Source organism: Neovison vison, chromosome 11, assembly GCF_020171115.1.
Source record: "Neovison vison isolate M4711 chromosome 11, ASM_NN_V1, whole genome shotgun sequence".
Lineage (NCBI taxonomy): Eukaryota > Metazoa > Chordata > Mammalia > Carnivora > Mustelidae > Neogale > Neogale vison.
In genome coordinates this window covers 134836586-134857136 of record NC_058101.1, presented here as the reverse complement: position 1 = coordinate 134857136, position 20551 = coordinate 134836586, and the positions used below count along the sequence as shown (strand labels likewise).

The window sequence follows — 20551 nt, the reverse complement described above, 5'->3', positions numbered from 1 at the left end:
TTCTTTCTATTTCATGTTTATTTCAGAAAAGAAGTAGTTACACAGTTGATTGTAGTTTGCACATCATGTATTAGGACAATTAAGTCTCTTACATGTTACCATATGAATCTCAAGTTTAAACAAGTGATTAAAATGAGCTTATTTTTTCTCTTAGCAAATTATTAACACGCGTGATTTGGGCTCTTCTTGCTCTTTGTACGATCTTACTATTATTACCACTTTGGCCGTATTCTTTTGTATAAATAGTTGCACCTCGCATGGCATATCACTCTTCATTGGCACAATAAATATTTTTAAATAAAACTGAGTCACACTCTTAATCGCACAAAACAAACTGTGGGTTGCTGGGGGGAGGGGGGTTGGGAGAAGGGGGGTAGGGTTATGGACATTGGGGAGGGTATGTGCTTTTGGGTAAATTGGAAGGGGAGGTGAACCATGAGAGACTATGGACTCTGAAAAACAATCTGAGGGGTTTGAAGTGGCGGGGGGGTGGGAGGTTGGGGTACCAGGTGGTGGGTATTATAGAGGGCACGGCTTGCATGGAGCACTGGGTGTGGTGAAAAAATAATGAATACTGTTTTTCTGAAAATAAATAAATTGGAAAAAAAAAACTGAGTCACAAAAATGTTAGGAAGCCTTCTCCCCAGGATTTCCTTTGTTAAGGGTTGTTACCATCTTGCCTGATCGGTAAATGCATCTTTTAACTTTATTGATCATCTCTTCCTCTTATTAACTGTGGGTCAGTAGCTCCTGTGGCCACTTCCTCCATGTCCTCAGTGGAAAGTTTCTGTGACTGTGATGTCATAGGTGGCCTCCGTGAACCTAAACAGCTTCAGTTTTGTGTTCTTCCTTTGGGGAGTTTTTCTTCTTTTTGGAGGCTTTTCTTTTCTTTTTCTCTTCCTTTATTTGGTGTTCTTCCTCTATAATAAAAAAGAATGGAGAAACAAGGATTGAGAACCAACCACTGGGAAAAGTAGAAATTAACTTTGGTTGTATAGGACTTGGGTACTCACTGTTGTCGCTTTTCCTGTCAGCTAAAGAAAGGAAGTGGACCGCGGGAAAGAAGACAAAGTGAAGAGGAAGCAGAAATCCAACCACTGAGAAGAGACGGCTGAACATTCATTTCTTGCCAGGTAATGTTTTTGTTCAGTACTACCAAGGCTGATCATGTCCTTTACAAGACATGAGCTGTTTCTGCAGTATTTGAGCATTTAGATCGATGTTAAAGTTAACTGGGTGTGAGAAGACAGAGTGGGGGTGTAGAGGGCTGCATGATGGATTCTGGGAGCCCCCTGTGCTCAGATCCTCAGGTCCTAGTGTCATTATTATGTGGTCTGGTGGCCAATCTCAGTCTGTTACAGGGTCCATGGACCTAGCATAGGAGCTATCAAGATACCATTTCTTTAGGCACTAGTTCACGTTTTTAGGGAGAAACAAGTCAATCACCACACAGACATAATTATGACGGTCTTCCAGAACCTCAAGAAGTCTTGTTTAGACCTAAGGGGTAGGCAAGAGAATCAGTAAAGACTGGGGAAAACCACTAAACCAAAAGACCCAGATGTTTTTTCCTTTGCTATGAACTAACACTATGATCTTTGACAAATCTTTTTATTTCTCTGGTTCTGTTTTCTAAATTTTTCAGATGAGTTGTCTCAGGTGCGCTTTAAAGCACTGTATAGTTTTGGGATTCTACTTCTATCAACTGTGATCATTCATACTGTCCATTATATTGTTTAGTGCTGATGTCAACTATTATTACTAATCTTCGCTTATTAATTCGTTAAGCAATTACTGTTGAGCATCCACGATGCATCCAGATCTGTGCTAGATGCTGGGGATACATCAGTGAATAAAGCTGACAAAGATTCCTGTCTTCTTCTCCCCACATCTCCCAAACTCACATTCTTGCAGACAGAAACAGGCAATAAACAAACAGAAGAAGAAGAAGAAAATGTATATTGTAATAGTAAGTTCTATATTAAAAAAAAATAAAACATGACAGGGAGGATCAGGAGTACCGAGGTGAGGAGGAGTTGAAATTCAAATGAGGTAGTTAGGATAAACCTTATTGAGAAGATGACATTGCGTAAAGACCTGGAGAAGGAGAAGTGAGCTGTATGGATATGAGCTGTAAAAGTAATACAAGCAGAGAGAGAGTGACCAGTGACAAGGTCCTAAGGCAGGAGCATTTCTGAATGTTCCAGAAACAGCAAGGATGGTAGTGTGCAGGGGGGTCTAGGGGAGAAAACTAGAGAAGAAGTTCAAAAGGCTAGGGGAAAAACATTTGGCTCTGTGGGCCATTGTAGAGATTTTGGCTTTTACTGTCAGTGAAACAGGAAACTATGACAAGCTCTGAGCCAAGGGATGATATAATTAATTACTGCAGCACTCCAGATGAGAAATGATGGTGGCTCACCAGGGCCGTGTTTGTGCAAATTTAAGATGTGATTGAGGTCTAGTTCTATTTTGAAGCTGGAGCTAACAGGTTGTACTGACAGTTTAGATACGGGGTATGGGAGAAAGAGAGGCCTGTCTTGAGCTACCAGAAAGATCTAGCTGTCAGCGACTTTGGAGGGACAGAGATGGAAGAGATTCGGGGAGTGATACCAGGAATTAAGTTTGGGTATTTGAGTTAGAAGTCTAAATGAGCTCTGGCTGGGGATCTATACCTGTGAGTCATCCATTTAGAGTTGGTGTTTAAAGCCAAAAGACTGGATGAAAGAGATCACCATGGGAATGTGTGTAGACAGAGAAGAGATCAAAGGATTGAGTTCTGGTTCCTCCAACATGAGGAGGAAACTACAAAAGATATGAAGAATGACAGCAAAGGTAAGGGGAAACCGAATAAATGTGTACTTATATATTTCTCGTTCCTGAAGGAATTTAGATTTATTTATTATTTATTATTATTTTTTAGATTGTATTTATTATTTGACAGAGAGAGAGACAGAGGGAGACACAGCAGGAGAGGGAACACAAGCAGGGGGAGTGGGAGAGGGAGAAGCAGGCTTCCCACTGAGCAGGGAGCGCAGTACGGGGCTTGAACCCTGGACCCTGGGGTCATGACCTGATTTTTTTTTTTTTAAAGATTTTTATTTATTTATTTGATAGACAGAGATCACAAGTAGGCAGAAGGCAGGCAGAGAGAGAGAGGGGGAGAAGCAGGCTCCCCGCTGAGCAGAGAGCCCGATGTGGGGCTCGATCCCAGGACCCTGAGATCATGACCTGAGCCAAAGGCAGAGGCTTAAACCACTGAGCCATCCAGGCGCCCCTCATGACCTGATTTGAAGGCAGCCACTTAATGACTGGGAGCCACCCAGGCACCCCAGCATTTAGATTTATAATCAAAGTTACTACAGTAAAACTTTTGGCAGCTGAAAGTGAATTAGAAATTTCACAAATGGGGGTGTCTGTGTCGTTCAGTCAATGGAGCATCCAACTCCGATTTGAATGGTACTTTAAAAAAAAAAAGATTATTTATTTGAGAGAGATAGAGAGATAGCAACAGAGATAGTGAGAGAGAGCATAAGCAGGGAGGTGAGGGAACACAAGCCGGAAAGAGAGGGAGAAGCAGACTTCCTACTGAGCAGGGAGCCCAGTGTAATGCGGGACTCTTATCCGAGGACTGTGGTGTCGTGAGCTGAGCTGAAGGCAGACTCTTAACTGACTGAGCCACCCAGGAGCCCCTTGAATGGTACTTGCCAGGGTTGAATTCAGAACCTGGAAATTAAAACGTGAGCAGATATCAAGAGTCAGACGCTTAACCCACTGAACCACCCAGGTACCCACATTTGGAAAGATCTTTTATATACAGTATCATTTAAGTCATTGATATTATAAAGATACTGTAAAGAAATTGTCTAGCTTATAAGTTCTTCAAATTTCCTGATTAGGTCATTTAGTCATGATAGCTTTTCGTGTGGGTATGTGTGTTTTAAAGTGGGGGAAAAGTCTTTTTTTTTTTTAAGATTTTATTTTATTATTTGACAGAGATCACAAGTAGACAGAGAGACAGGCAGAGAGAGGGGAAAGCAGACTCCCTGCTGAGCAGAGAATCCAGTGCAGGGCTTGATCCCAGGACTCTGAGATCATGACCTGAGCCGAAGCTTAACCCACTGAGCCACCCAGGCGCCCCATCATGTGTGTTTTTAAAAGTAAGCAAAACCTTGAAGAATTCTGATGCTGTGGCAGCTGGCCAAAGACCATGTTTTCATTGCTTATCTGATTATCTTTTATTTATTGTGAGAGAAAAAGTAGGCATTACCTAAAGAAAGGGAAGATGTGAATGGTCTCCAGATGAATAAAGGGGTATTTCAAGAGAGTCCTCACAACAAAACTAGGTTTCTAGTTCTGTGCTACTTTGAAAGGAATGTCCTGCATAAAAATGTTAGACTGGGTTGACATATCATGAAAATAACTAAAAGGTGACAGAGAATAGGGAATCTGAGAGAGGGAAACATTAACCTCCGTTTTTGTCAAGAGAAGAATAAAAGATTAAAGAAAGAACTTTTTCTCAAGAGTAAGAACCACCTTTCCACATTGCTTTTCTCTGAGTTGCAGAAATGTTCCAGGTTGATGCAAATACATTGGTGAAGAAGCATACGATTCATCAAGATTTAGCTAATTCTGGTACATTTCTGGTAATTTCTGGTAATTACTGGGAGGTCAAATGGATTTGCTTTCATTCTTTTCTAGATATAAAATCCTATATGGAGGCAGGAGTAAAACTCGAAAGGTTAAATAACTGACAATTATACACTGAGAATAGCCTGCCTCTACATAGTGAAGTTTCTCTTAGGGTTAACAAACACATTGGTGGACGTGAGTGAAAGTGCAATTACTTTGACAGTTCATGTTAAGCGACAACATGACTTTCATGTAAGAACCAAATTGTTAAGTTATTCCTTAATCTGTTCCATATAGATATTGGACCAAATTTTTGTTATTACCTCTAGAATGTCAGTGTAGATAAAGGAGGGACTGCAGGCAGTCACCTGAGTGAACTCATTTATATCTCTGTTATCTTTGATTCTCCTTTAACACCCTCAACACCAATGCTGTTGACAAATCTATTTCTGCATTCCAGGACTGTTAGCTAATTATTTGCAGATCCTTGGAATCCGCAAACATTCAGAGACGAGCACTGAAGCTGATTGAAAAACTCCTTATGATAATTAAATTACTCTTGAATTCTTGTTGTGTATAAGGAAAAAAAATCCAGAAATGGTCCCTTTTGAGATTCCGCCCAACCCAAATCACATAGAACTTTTAAAGTAAGAACATCAGAGATAAGTGCTTTGTTTCAATTGCTCGCTAACTCTCAAGTTGCATTAATGTCACAGAACTCTCCAAATTTTCTGGTAAGACATAAAATCAAATGCATTTTACTTTCTGAACTGGTGGATTTTATGCCTGAAATAGTAAATAAGGATACCACAGAATACTTTGTGAAATTGTTTGAAATTTCTGAAAATGACATATAAAATATTAGATAAGTTTCTTTAAATGAGTTCAAGAAACAGTCTTAAAAATGGGGAGAAAATGAATTTTACAGATTAGTGTTGGATGCTAAGAAGTTAGGTGACTTGAAATATTTTTTCATCAGTACAATGCCTAGGGCACTAATTTCTGAGACTTTGTTTCTCCTTTTATGAAATGGAAATTCTAATATTTTCCATGGATTTAACACATGGAAAAACAAAAAGTGTACATAAGATATTTAGTGAAGATACCATTTATATTTGCAAATACTATTATTTATCAGAAGAATTAATTCTAATGAATGTAACTAGAGTAAGCAATTATATTCAACTTTAAAATTATTTTTTTCTTTTTTCCAGTTTTTAAAATTGAGGTAGAATTGATTTATAACATATTAGTTTTAGATGTACAACATGATGCTTCACTGTATGTATATATTGTGAAATGATTGTCATAATAAGTCTAGTTAATATCTTTCACTACTCATAGTTGTATAATTTTTTCTTATGATGACAACTTCTAAGCTCTACTTAAACATTTTAATTTTTAAATTTTAAATTTTTTATAATCAAACTTTTTTAGCAATTTTCAAATATACAATACCATATTATCATAACTCCTAAATATATAATACTGTATTATTAATTATAGTCAACTACCTTTCTGAAACATAAATATTACATAGTATTAAAAAAGTTCTTCCAAATCAGTCAAAGTGAACACCGGTGATATTTGTATTACTTGCCAAGAAAAACAAAGGTTTGAAAAGACATCTGAAAAACACTTGTGCAAACAGAAGTCTTCATAATAATATAAGGGTGAAGATGGTAGGGAGAATCTTTGAAAAGGATTGAATTAAAGAGCTGAGCAATGAGCCTAGACGGGGAATGGTACTATAGCCCTGAAAAATTAATAATAATACATGCCCCACGGTGCATGTACGCAAAAACATCGACATAGATGTTAAAAGCACAAGTGTACGTCTAAATGAGAACTTGATGCTATAGCCAAAGTCCTTCTCTTAAATTGTTGCCTTCTTAAAGCACTGAAGAGACTAGAACAGAACAGGATACAAAACAGACCTAGATCTCTGGGCGGCCGATAGTGTGCATATGTTTATATAAAGTGTATTTTCTAAAGAGGGATAGGATTGGAGGTCAGGATTAAGAAATGTAGAATTGCCATTATCCAAGTAAAGTGAGTTCATGACATTTGAGATTCGATTCAATTGTCAGAGAAGAAAGAGCACAGAGAACACTAGGTTTACCCTGACTTTATTCACTACTTTTAGCTTTGTAAAAAAAAAAAAAAAAAAAAAAAAAGGCCCAAATGCTTTTTTTTTTTTTTTTTTTTTTTTTTCCAAATGCTTATTTTTAACTTGAAACAAAAAGAAAGGTATAGAGGAAGGGAAATAAGAGAAGAAGGAAGGAGGGAGGGTTGGGGGAAATATTAAAGTACCAGAGAAAGGCTATGTTTATCCTGTGAAAATATGCATTTCTTTCTCTAAACAGCTCATAGTAGTTATAAAAATCCTGGCACACCATTTAGCAACTCCCCGCTCCCTGGTATTGTCTAGGGAAGAACAACATTAATTTCAGTTTACCACAAGTGCCATTATGCCATTTTTTTAAAAGTAGTTTTAAGAATTGTTTAATAAAAACACTCTAAGAGGTAAACAAAGAGCACTGAAAATTATTAAAAATATAACCATCTACCCCTGAGGGTAGAAGTTAAGGTCACCCTTCTTTCTCTCAATTTTCTGTCCTCAAACATTTCTGGAAAATGGTCTTTAGTTTCTGCAAGGAATTATTGGTAATAGTTGTAACCTCATGATTTCACTAGGGATTCCAAGAACAAAGTTTGAGCTATGCCTATGGTTTATGGGTGCTAATTTAAGGTCCAACAATTTTTTTTCATAACTGTCTTTGCAAGCTTTGCACAGTGGCAGTATCGTAGCCAATGAGGTTTATCCGAGGCGCGATTATTGCTAATTCATAACTGTCTTTGCATCCTGTACATACCCGTTTACACTTTACATCTGTGTAGGGTCAAGCAGGCTCCAAGCCTCTAAACCCAGCCTAGAGTATTAGAATATTCTAACAAGGCGGTGACAAAGCACTTCGGGCAAAAGTCAATCAAGCTTCACTGGTTTGGTGTTCTACCTAGAGGAACTTGCCATTAGCATTTAGGCACAAAAGAAGATAAACTTCAGTAGTTAAAGTGTGAGTACATTTTCTAGATAATCAGTCTTTGGCCCAAGAATGCCAAAATAAAGCCCTAGAATTCTTGGGGCACCTGGGTGGCTCAGTTGTTAAGCATCTGCCTTCTGCTCAGGTCATGATCCCAGGGTCCTGGGATCGAGCCCTGCACCGGGCTTTCTGCTCAGCGGGGAGCCTGCTTCCTCCTCTCTCTCTGCCTGCTGCTCTGCCTACTTGTGATCTCTGTCTGTCAAATAAATAAATAAAATCTTAAAAAAATAAAAAGGCCCTAGAATTCTAGAAGGAAATATACACATAAGCTAAAATACATACTTGAAATTAAAATAAAAACTTAAAAAATAAAATACATGTAACAATGAGCAAGTGTTAATCTTTTTTTCTCTCTCTCTCTTTCTCTCTTTGTATTTCTAAATCCTAGGATTTCTGGCAATAATTGTGACCGTTGAGTGGCAGAATATTAACTACTCATAAAAAAATGTAGTTATCAAAGTTTCTAGAAAGATATCATTGAGGCACTCTTTTACCTTAGCATAGACCAGGCCCAGGGAAAAGCTTTCAGGTAGCTTTTGAATGGAATTTTCAATATCTCTTAGGATAATCTAAATATATCCCACTACTTAGAGCTGGAGCCATGAAGGCTGTCACTGCTGGTGGGTGGAGGTTGGGTTACTGGGTAAATAATTCAGCAAACATCCTTCAATGAGGATTAAGTTCCTGGGAACTTGTGTCATAAAAACAAAAATAAATTCTACTCTTTCCTCAAATCTGTAAAGTTGATTTTCCTTAGGGTTATAATTTTTAGATATAAATTTGACAATTTGGTTTATGGTACTCACATACTTTCTTAAAAATGCTTGGACTCTCGACCATCTCAAATGGGAAAACCATAGCTTATGTGGTCTTTAGGGATAACTACTATCTTTCATGCTACCGAATTTTTACTATTTACAAATCGAAGTTTAGGATTGGATTTAGGGAGCTGAGAGGATCCGAGCTGTCTGTAGCCATTTGACAATCTATTCCAAAAGATATTCTGCTCCTACCATTGTAAGAAAGTGTCTGATCTTACAATATTTTTAAAAGATTTTGTTTTGGAGGGGAGGGGAAGAGAGAGAGCGCGCGCGCGCGCGAGAGAGAAAACACACATGTGTGCACAAGCACAAGAAAACACAGGGGGGGCGGAGGGAGAGAAGTAGACTGTAGACTTCCTGGCTGAGTATGGACCCAGTTGTGCGACTTGATGTGGGGCTTGATCCCAGGACCCAGGGATCACGACCTGAGCTGAAGACAAATACTTAACCGACTGAGCCACCCAGGTGACATGATTTTACAATTTTTGAAACAGGGTTTCCATTCGTAAGAGTCATAGAACAAGTTTATATAAAATATACATTGGATATTTGAAAGTTGGATCTCAGGGCGCCTGGGTGGCTCACTGGGTTAGGCCTCTGCCTTCAGGTCATGATCTTAGGGTCCTGGGATCCGGCTGGCATTGAGCTCTCTGCTCAGCAGGGAGCCTGCTTCCCTCTCTCCCTCTGCCTGCCTCTCTGCCTGCTTGTGATCCCTCTCTCTGTCAAATAAATAAAACCTAGAAAAAAATTTGGATCTCTATCTCAAGAATCTATCTCATTAATAAACAAAATATTTAGTGCCTATATAAATAATTCCTTCACCATGATTAGTATTTTATAGTTTCCAAGGTTTACTTGAACGCATCATTTCACTGGATCTTCCCACCAGGCAGGGTAAGTGATGTTATCTCCATTTTACAGAGTAGGAGATTGAGGCTTACAGACTTTTGATGACTGACCTTGAATTACAGAGTTAATCAAGTTTTTGAGAAATAAAGCAGTGTGGACCAACAAAAATAGCTAAAGAAACCCATTTTGGAGTCATTTTTTAAAGTTTTTGTCCTGAAGAAATCTTTCTTCTTCCTTAGTAAATGTTTCAAGATTGTCTGAACTATTCAGGGAATTACAAAAAAAAAAAAAAACCCAAACACTTCCCCACCCCTCCCCCATGCTGTGGGAGTGGTGGTTTGGGAACTCTCAGCAGCAGCTTAAAAGTAAAGCTCTTTTTGTCCAAAGACACAGTATCCCAGAAGTACCCATGGAACTCTGTATAATCAGTGGAATGAGGCCAGCTATGGCACATTCCTTTGAGACGTTTTCATCTTGATTCTTGTTAAGATTCCCAGGTGTGTAAATAGGCTGTAGGATTCCCAAACTGGCTTTCTCTTATTTGCATCTCAACACTCAAGGAAGTAAACTGTGGGCCTTATTTCTCCCAAGATCTTTTGTAGTCTGTTAAACAGGAGTCAACAAACCATATTCTTGAATTTACTGGGTTACTGCTGTATTTCCATTCCTATGAAATTCATTACATTGTATCTAATTCCACCTGTTTGTGGGTTATTTTGCCATCTTTTAAAAGATTTCTTATGCCCATCAAATGGTCTTTTCTGCATCAAAAAAAGTTTTATCTGGATATGTGGCATTTTCTTTTTTTTTTTTGGAAAGAAAAAAAATTTTTTTTTCTTAATTCTTAGATAATCTCTATTCCCAAAGTGGGGCTTGAACTTAGAACTCTGAGATCAAGAGCTACAGTCTCCTCTGACTGAGCCACCCAGGCATCCTGGGGCATTTTCTAATATCAAGAACCAATGGCATTAGCCGTTACACTTACCAGCCACATTCTAAACGTTGTTTGTTTCAGAGTTCAAATAAAGAAGGTAGTTAAGCTGCAGTCATTAGTCTAAAACTTAAGGGCAGTCTTGGGAATCAAGCTTGGAATGTCTTTTGTACTCAAATCATGTATTTTACATCTCCCTAGGGAGTGGGAGAAACTTGATGTCCCCTTATAGCTCTCACACTATTAGTCTCAATTCCAGCTGGGGCTCTGCTTCCAACTTTCCTTCTTCATAGCTACTGCTGTGTTACTTCTAATTTTTATTTTTAGGGCCACCATTCTTACTTTGCTTTTCAGCAGATGGTGTATGAGCAGCAGAATTTATTATGCCTTGGTAAGGGGAAATCATGCCTGGAATCCTTGTCATTTCCAAGTTACTAAAGCAATGCTCTGATAGTTAATTAAAAAAAATTTATGTCATAAAACAAATAGCTTCTGTATTTTACATTTTCTGAGGTTTTTCTGTACAAGTAAATACAGAGAAGTGTATATAAGTGAAGTAAAAATGTCTGTATAGGTGAAAAAATATTTTATTTCAGCAAGATGCCCTTTAACTTTTTATATAAAAATCTGAAGAATACAACTTTTCTATGTTGGCAGATAACTTTGCATTGAGAAATGAGTTTAAGATAATCCAATACATTCATTTTATTGAAATGACTGCTGTAAAGAAACAATGTCTTTTAAAATTATCCTCTAGGTACAGATATACACACTTATTCATAGATAACTTTAAACTTCACTGTACTATTTATATGTTTTATTGTCCTTTGTATATTACATTCTTTGATATTTGACATGAAAATGCAGAACTCTGCCATTTAATGCTGCATTGAATATTATCCTTTTTTTTTTTTTAAAGATTTTATTTATTTATTTGACAGAGAGAGATCACAAGTAGACAGAGAGGCAGGCAGAGAGAGAGGTAGAGGGAAGCAGCCTCCCTGCTGAGCAAAGAGCCCGATGCGGGACTCAATCCCAGGACCCTGAGATCATGACCCGAGCCGAAGGCAGCGGCTTAACCCACTGAGCCACCCAGGTGCCCGAATATTATCCTTTTTAAGTTTACATATTTCAACTATAGTATTTATATTGCTTTAGAGATAAAGTAGTGTTTCAGTGCTTTTTAAATTTTATTTTTTACTTTACATAAAGTACAACTCACTTTTTTTGGTGGAGAGTTCCATGAGTTTTGCCAAGACCAAAGCATCACCATACTCAGGATACAGAAAAAACCCCTTGATTCGATTTTCTCGTGCTATTTCTTGTAGTCAAATCTTCCTTCTATTCTTATCAGCTGGCAACCATTATTATTTTTTGTCCTTATAGTTTTGCTTTTTCCAGAATGTCAAACAAATGGAATCCTAAGGTATGCAACATTTTGAGTTTGGCTTCTTGCACTCAGCAAAGTAGTTTTCAACTGAAAGCATCCTTGGCTCACACAGAGGACATCTAACATATTTGGAGACATATTTGTTTGCTAGAACAGGGAGCACTGGGGGAGTCCCTTTTGGATCTGGCGGGAGGAGGCCAGGGACGGTGTTAAATATCCTATGGTGAACAAGACAGCCTCCCACAACAAAGAATTGTCTGGCTCAAAACGTCAGTGGTGCTAAGGTGGAGAAACACTAACTTCGCATAATGCATTTGAGATTCGTTCATATTGTTGCACAGATCAATCAGTAGTTCATTCTTTTTCAGTGCTCAGTAGTACTCTGTTGTGTGCAAGTATCATAGTCTTTATCTTTAGATACCCACTAATGGACATTTGGGTTGTTCCAACTTTTTGGCACTTCTGAAAAACATTTTTCTTTCTTTCTTTCTTTTTTTTTTTTTAAGATTTTATTCATTTATTTGACAGAGATCACAAGTAGGCAGAGAGGCAGGCAGAGAGAGAGGGGGGAGGAAACAGGCTCCCTGCGGAGCAGAGAGCCAGATGCGGGACTCGATCCCAGGACCCTGAGATCATGACCTGAGCCAAAGGCAGAGGCTCAACCCACTAAGCCACCCAGGCACCCACTTCTGAAAATTTTTGAGTGAACACAGTCTTGGGAGGAGGATTGCCTGGTCATATGGTAAGCATATGTTTAACTTTATAAAAAATCCAAACTGTTTCTCAGAGGGGCTGTACTATTTTATTTTGCATTCCCACCAGGAGTACAAGAGGGTTGCAGTTGCTCTGTATTTTTGGCTGCACTGGGTATTGGGTATATATATATATATATATATATATATATATATATATATATATTTAAGTCATCCTCATGGATATGTGGTAGTATCTCACTGCACTTTTAAGTTTGTGCATTTTGGTGAATTTTTAGAGTTTTAGAATTTAATGCACATTTTCTAAAATTTCAAAAAATAGTGTTATATAAATAAAGTATGTAATAGCTGGCACAAAGTTATAATGTCTTTGTAAACTTTCATTCTTTCTTTCTTTCTCAGTATAGAGCTAATGATCCTTTTACAGTTCCTATCTTTTCTTTCTTTTTTTTTTTTTTAAGATTTTATTTATTTATTTGACAGACAGAGATCACAAGCAGGCAGAGAGAGAGGAGGAAGCAGGCTCCCTGCTAAGCAGAGAGCCCAATTCGGGGCTTGATCCCAGGACCCTGGGATCATGACCTGAGCCGAAGGCAGAGGCTTTAAGCCACTGAGCCACCCAGGCACCCCTTACAGTTTCTATTTTAAGAGAACCCAATTTACCAGTGTTGGATTCTCTGATGTACAATGATCTTCCCCACATGCCTGGCCCAGGCTACACGGACTTTGAAAAAAGGTGAAGGAGGAGGAGAAGCCAATCCCATTTTAGATAAAATTAAAGGACTATTTGTAAGAGTTGTATGCACTTCTTCTAGTTCACTGGGGAAAGGGACAAAACCTTGATGTTCTCATTGTCTAGTGTGGTCCTTGGCTGGAAGTGAATTCCAGAGAAGTGGTTCTTGAACACAACAGAGTGGAATTATTTTTTCTTAGATTTAAAGGTCTGTAAAACATTTTCCTTTACTGGCTGGTGCTGAAATTACTTCCAAGATTCACGTAAGCAACTAGTTACCTACTCTCATGATCTGCTGTATTCCTACCTCTAGCAAGCCTTATTAAATGGTTTCTTGCATCTTTTCCTTTTTTTAAGCCTAACTTTATTGGTCTGCCCATTTCCCTAGATTAGGTGTGTCAGGAGTATTGATGCTGAGAGGGTGTTATGATTTCGCTTACAGCCAGCTTGAAACTTGCCATTCGAAAGAATGAACTGTGACCCTCTAACATTCTAGTCATAATTCAAGGCTTCCAGGTGAGAGAAATAGATAGGAGGGCCTCAGTCCCACTAATGGCCGTGGCTTCCTAACTTTGGACAATTTGATTCATAAGGCCAGAAGGCTCATGGCAGCCAATGAAAACAGAAAGAATGCAGAAAATTAATCTTAAAACTATGTGTAAGGAGAGTGCATCTACAGACCCGCCAGCAATCTTAGTTGGGTCTTTTTGCTAAGATGGGCTTTCCTCACTTTTACGAAGTGAAGGCAGAGGTGTACAATTTGGGATCCAGACATTTCGGCCTTTGATACCCAACAGTTTAACTGGAAACCGTGGTGCCGGCGGCCGTTGGCACGCACAGCACTATGGCGTGAGGTATGAGTTCAGCATGCTATTAGTTCACTCACACAGTACAGAAATAGCCTGAGGTGACGAAAATGAAAACCCAACCCTAATTATTGGAGAACTGGAAATGAACACACACAGTCCTCTTCTGCAGGCTTTACAAGACCACACTGTTTCACTTAACATATCCCAGCGAGAACGTCTCTGGGATCGGAAGATATTTAATTTATGTTTCATTTTAGCTAATTTATGGTCAAACTCGGGTAATTGCAAACACCACTTTAGGGAGGTTAATGATGCCCTCATTTGAAACTGATGTAGTCAGGGTCTGGATTTATATTTGTTCCTTCCTTTCTCAATGTTGTTTTACATTTTCCTTAGGGTAGGAGGTCACTTTTTCCAAAAAAGTTCACTGCCATAGCAAACAATTGTGGGTTATTTTTGCTCAAGGACACTTGAATTTTAAAGATTTTTTTTTTTTTTAAATTTATCAGAGAGAGAGAGGGGGAGAGAGCAAGCACAGGCAGACAGAATGGCAGGCGGAGGCAGAGGGAGAAGCAGGCTCCCTGCTGAGCAAGGAGCCCGATGTGGGACCCGATCCCAGGATGCTGGGATCATGACCTGAGCCGAAGGCAGCTGCTTAACCAACTGAGCCACCCAGGCGTCCCAAGGACACTTGAATTTTAGATGTGAGGGTTAATTTGGCCACACAGTCACACAGATACTTCTGAATCAGTTCTATTTTCCACACTTGCATCTGACTCAGCTGTGCTGATTAAGAACATGAATCATGAGGGGCACATGTGTGACTCAGTCGGTTAAGTGTCTTGCCTTCGGCTCAGGTCATGATCCCGGGGTCCTGGGATTTGAGCTCCACATTGGGCTCCCTGGTCAGTGAGGAACCTTCTTCTCCCTCTCCCTCTGCTGCTTCCCTGTTTGTGCTCTCTCTCTCTCTCTCTCTCTATGACAAATAAATAAATGAAGTCTTTAAAAACAAAAAAACAAAAAACAACCAAGAATCATGACTGTGCATTCAGACCTAGACCTACGTCTTCCTAGCTAAGATTCTGGGCACATTGCTTCTGGGAGCTTCCTTTTCCTCATCTTTCAAGTAGTGATAATAACACAACCTTACATTATAATGTGGTCACCAGGATCAAATGAGAAGAAAATGCTTCGCATGCACTAAACGCTCAAAATATTATTATTATTTGCTCTATGGATACCATCAACTCTTGAAAATGCGTTATATTGTAGACAACTCAAATTGTGTACAAAAGAAAATAATCTTATATCAAGTCATCAACGAGAACTCCCACAGTTTGTGCTGGTACTATTGAATTAATTTAGTGTTATTAAAGGCATGTATTTATTTTTTTGTTGGGGGTTTATTTGTTGTTATTGTTGTTTGGAAAAAGATGTATTGTTCCTGCAGAAAAAAATCCCTCCCCTCATTTACATGCATAAAATCTGTATCTTCCTTCCTTGGTTTTGCATCACTACTCCTGACTGCTGTATGATTTATATCTTATGGCTACTTGTTGGCTCTGATTTGTGAGACTGATCTAGAAAAAATAGGAATTTCCTTAAATGTCAAATGTGTTTGGTGCTGTCTGATTAACATGGACCACTGCAGTGGTGATTTCTTTCAGGAACAGATAACTTTAAATCAAACTTTTATGATTGGCAGACCCATAAAACCTTACAAAGCAGAGAGATTTTTTAAGTGCAGAATTATATTCGCTTTATGCCTATCTGATTTCATGGTATTTGAAAACTTTATTTTTATTTTTTAATGAAACATCTTTCAAAATTCAGGGGTGCTGAGTGGAGACACATTCATTGTCTCTCCCTCATCGAGGCAACGTCTTGCCTGGGTGGCTTCCATGTCATCTTCTTGTTTATCTTCCTACTTTGTCCAGCATTATCTTTCCAATCTTGTCTGGATGATCTTTTATAAAAATATGTATCTAATTGTGTCTCTACCCTGCTTAAAATTGCTCATTGTTTTCCTTTTGCTCATAGGATAAAGTCAGAAGTCCTGACCTTGGCTTCCAGGCCACTGACCTACCTCACCACAGCCATTCTGCCTGAATGCCACACACTTTGTGGCCAAACCATACGTGACATCATGTTAGTTTTTCCTGCCCCTTTCCACCGAATGGCGTGCCCATTTGGTCTTCCACAGATGGAATGTCTGCTCTCTTTCTCCCCCTCCCCCACTGCCTTACCCTTATCTCCTTCAATGCTCAGCTTAAATGTCATTTCTCAGGGATGTGTCTCTTAGTCTCTTACGTGTGGTCAGATTCTTATACTGTATATTTCTTGGCATTTTATATTTCTTCCTAACACTTACCACAGCCCTAAGAAAATAGTTATGGGGTTAAATCTTCAATTTCCCCAGCATTATGTATGTAAGCTTTACGAGGGAAATTTTGTTTAACGAAATAGTCAACAGCTACCACAGTGAATGTCTGCTAAGCTTTTGACTGATATTTATCAAATACATGATTAAATGACATGTTTATTACTATGCTGTCAATGTTTCAAACACAGGAGATGCTCAGTATTATTTGATGACTAAATGAAAATGTTGTCTATTTAGGAAGAAAAGGGGTGAGTGAGTTGTAGGGAATCACAATGAAAGGACCCTCTGAGGATGACAAAAACCTCAGGCAAAGATGTAATGAACTATTTGGATGATTAGCAGCTCACTGGAGTTTTTTGTGTGTGGAGAGTTCCCCCAGTTGTGCTTGCTGAAGGAGTTTGGAGGGCAGTGCACTTGTGTCAGGATCCATGGTTCTGTCGCTGGCTGGCTGTGTAACTTCAGAAGGTCATGTATCTCCTAGATCAGGAAGGACACGGGGACCCTCCTGCCTCCCCAACCAACATCACAGGTCTATGAGGGTCCCAGGAGACGTGTGAAAGTACTGTGTAAGCCATAAACGGCTATAGATGGATGATTATTTAACTGTGCAAGAAATTTATAATAGGTTGCTGGTAAAAGAATTAATCCGTTTGGAAGGGCATGAAGTCCCCTCTCCTAACGTCTCTTTCCAGAGTTACTCACCTTTGCCAGTTTCTCTGTTCCTGTCCTTCTACATATGATCCATGAATTGGTTGATCCGCGCGCGTGTGTGTATATGTGTGTTCATAAGCACACAAGCAAATGTATATGCAAACCCCAAAACTGAAAATCAGATCATAATACAGCTCAGCAGTGTATTTTTCCAGTTCCTGCATCTTGAATATTTTGATGACAGTGCATATGGAGTTCTTTGAGCATAGTATTCTACTGTGTGCATCTGCTGTGGTTTATCTTATTTCCGTGTTGAAGGATATAGAGCTTGTTTCCATTTTGTTACTACTATAACCAGTGCCTCAGGGAACACCCCATTTGATTTCTCTTCTCTGATTAAAATCATTCAGTAGCTTCCTATTTTTCCCCCTGCACGTACATCTCAGACCACGTGAAGTCTGGTGCTCACTGAGTAGCGCTAGAACTGAAGTTGTCTTTACCATATTACCTCTGGCTTCAGGGAAGTTTCAGAATTGTTTTTAGTGTAGCTTCCCTGCTCTGGTGAAGGTGGCCTGTTCTCTGCATGTGACTTTCTTATTTTATCTTTTCACCTTTATAAATCCTGTGCTTAAACATGTTCATTTGACTCTTTCTTTGTATAAATTTCTAAAAATCCACCTCTTCCCAAAAAGGCTGTGTGGGCTAATTCAACTACATTTTTTTTTAAAGATTTTATTTATTTATTTGACAGAGAGAGATCACAAGTAGGCAGAGAGGCAGGCAGAGAGAGAGAGGAGGAAGCAGGCTCCCTGCTGAGCAGAGAGCCTGATGCGGGACTTGATCCCAGGACCCTGAGATCATGACCTGAGCCGAAGGCAGCGGCTTAACCCACTGAGCCACCCAGGCGCCCCTCAACTACAGTCTTTTGATGCCATCAATATTCTAGTTGTTTTTTTAAAGCAAGCTGAACTGTTATAGTATCCTTCTCACTATACTAGAAACAAATGTGAATATGAGAACTTTGTAAGATTTCTTTAATTATTCCTTGTTTGTAAGTTGTCACATTCTAAGTTTTCTTTTCTTTTCTTTTTTTAAGATTTTATTTATTTGACAGAAAGAGAGAGTGTACAAGCAGGGGGAGTGGCAGACTCCCTGTGATCCCAGGACCTTGGGATTATGATCTGAGCTGAAGGCAAACGCTTAACTGACTGAGCCACCCAGGCACCCCTGTCACAATCTAAGTTAACAATGGCTAACAGGTGTGCCCTAGCCTACCCTGCAGGGTTCTCCTGCCAGATTTTGCTCACTATGTACGACTTTGCTTTTGCTACTGCTGAGTGCACACGGTGCCGTCTGCAAGATGGTGCGATATGGTTAAAGTGGGATGAAACCTTCCTTTGTAAGAGGTAAGAGGAATTCCTTAACATCAGATCAGTACCGAAATATGTTTACTGGCATGGGCCAGAATTTTGCCTCATGAATATTTCAAAGACTGTGGTCAGGGCAGTGAAGCAGTTAGAGTCAACAGTTACATACACGGAGACGAGCTGTTGAGCAAAGTAACTATGGAGGCATGTCTCAGCCTCGTAAGAGATGATTAGGTTAGAGCCCTGGCTGTGTTGTAATGGTTTTTATTTGTTGACGCTGTTTTGTATTTATTCAATGTTCCTTTAAGGACACAGCCGCCCAAATTCCAGAATTTGGTGCCTGCAACAATTTTTTTTGCCAGCCAGAAGGTCTTTCCAGAACAAAGGAGGTGTCTTTTCTGTTTTTCAAGGTCTGTGATGCCTGCTATAGAGTTGAGTAACAGGTACTCAACAAACATTTCTTTCTTTCTCCCAGTTTTTTAATAGTTTTTTAATTTAAGTAATCTTAACACTGCATGTGAGGCTCAAACTCACGACCACGAGATTGAGGATCATCGTATGCTTTTCCAACGGAGCCAGCGAGGCACCCCAACAAATGCTTTTTACTATCCATTGGCACTCAGCAGCTCCAAGCAAATGAAAGCCCAAGCCAAAAACTAAACAACAAACCACAAGCGAAAAAATTAAAACTAGCTTGTAAGGCACTGTAGAAGTGAGACTTACTTCTACACAACTCTTATAATTTGGAGCGAAGAAACAGTACACATAGGAGAAATGCCTAGAGTATTCTATTAAGAATAGCCTGGACAAAACCAACAAAAAACAGTAAAATAATGAATGCAGCATCTGTGATTTAATTCTTAATAATAGGTTTTCTTGTTTTGTTTTTTAAAGATTTTTTTTATTTATTTGACAGAGAGAGAGAGCAAGCGAGCGAGAGAGGGAACACAAGAAGGGGGAGTGGGAGAGGGAGAAGCAGGCTCCCTGCTGAGCAGGGAGCCCAATGTGGGGCTCGATCCCACGATGCGGGGATCATGACCTGAGCTGAAGGCAGTCACTTAACCAACTGAGCTACCCAGGTGCCCCTGTTTATTTTTAAATATAGTACCATGTTTTAGTTTTCACAACAGCCTTTTGTGGGTAATTAGAATCATATAAATGAAGTGAGCCTCGGAGCATTCGTACAACTTGCTCGGGTCACATTGTGAGTTAAATAGCAGGGACAGGATTCGAGCCATTTCCAGCTGATGCTAATATAAATATTCTAACTGTTGTTTTCTCCTGGGTGTCTTCAGGTAGGAAGGGTGGAAAGGAGTACAAGGCTTTTTGGTCACATTGGTACAACTGGCTAGCATTAGCTGAAACATCTCAACAAAAGTTCCGGGAGCGAAGTAATTCCAAGATAATTTGAAAATTATCTTCATTTCTCTCCCTCAAGCTCGGTGCCCCCGGCTTGGAGTCACTAGGGCTGCTCCATGGCATTCTCTCTGTCATTCTGGAAGGCAACGTCTGGCACGGGGATGTCGGAAAGGCTCCTGTTTGTCAGGAGGTTGGACACACCTTTGGTGAAGGATCATTACCTACCCAGAATATCCTTATAATTCCCTGATGGGTCACTTACATTTTATCACTTCCTACGGGTCATTAGACCAGAGAGCTTTCAAAGACAGGGCCCTGGGAGCAGGTGGGCGGCAAGGTCATTCAGGCAGGAAACAGCCAGGCTGCGTCACAATGTGCTAGTCTCTGAAGATACAAAGAGGCCGTGACAGGAGCCTCTTCTAAACCGATACTGTAGCTTCACTCCGTCCGGCTTACAAAGGGAAGAACAAAGATTTGGATGGAAAACAATTCTTCACAATTCAAGGAATAAAAGGAAGCGGTGGTCTGGGTGATGCAAAAAAGGGAAATGCCCCCAAACCATTTTCTATTTGGCTGTGGTACACATCACATGATTTCTTCTGTCCAGCAGCTATCCTCATCCTCGTTTGGTTTTATTTGAGTGAGGTTAAAATTTGGTTTCAATTCATGGCTATCATGCCTGACTGCTATAAAGGGTGATCAGGTCTACCTTGAGTGCTGCCAGAAGAGCCTCTCCAGAGTGAGTAGTGTTGTTCTGAAGCAGTTTGTGCCCCAGTTCCTGGGTCTCCAGAAGGAGGTTTACAAATAATGTG

The 20551-nt window shown here is 39.5% G+C and overlaps 1 pseudogene; it reads left to right on the top strand.

The window, feature by feature from the left end:
- Positions 1 to 7414: 7414 nt before the first annotated feature.
- On the top strand, positions 7415 to 7529 carry LOC122890639 (annotated as a pseudogene).
- The last annotated feature ends 13022 nt before the right edge of the window (positions 7530 to 20551 follow it).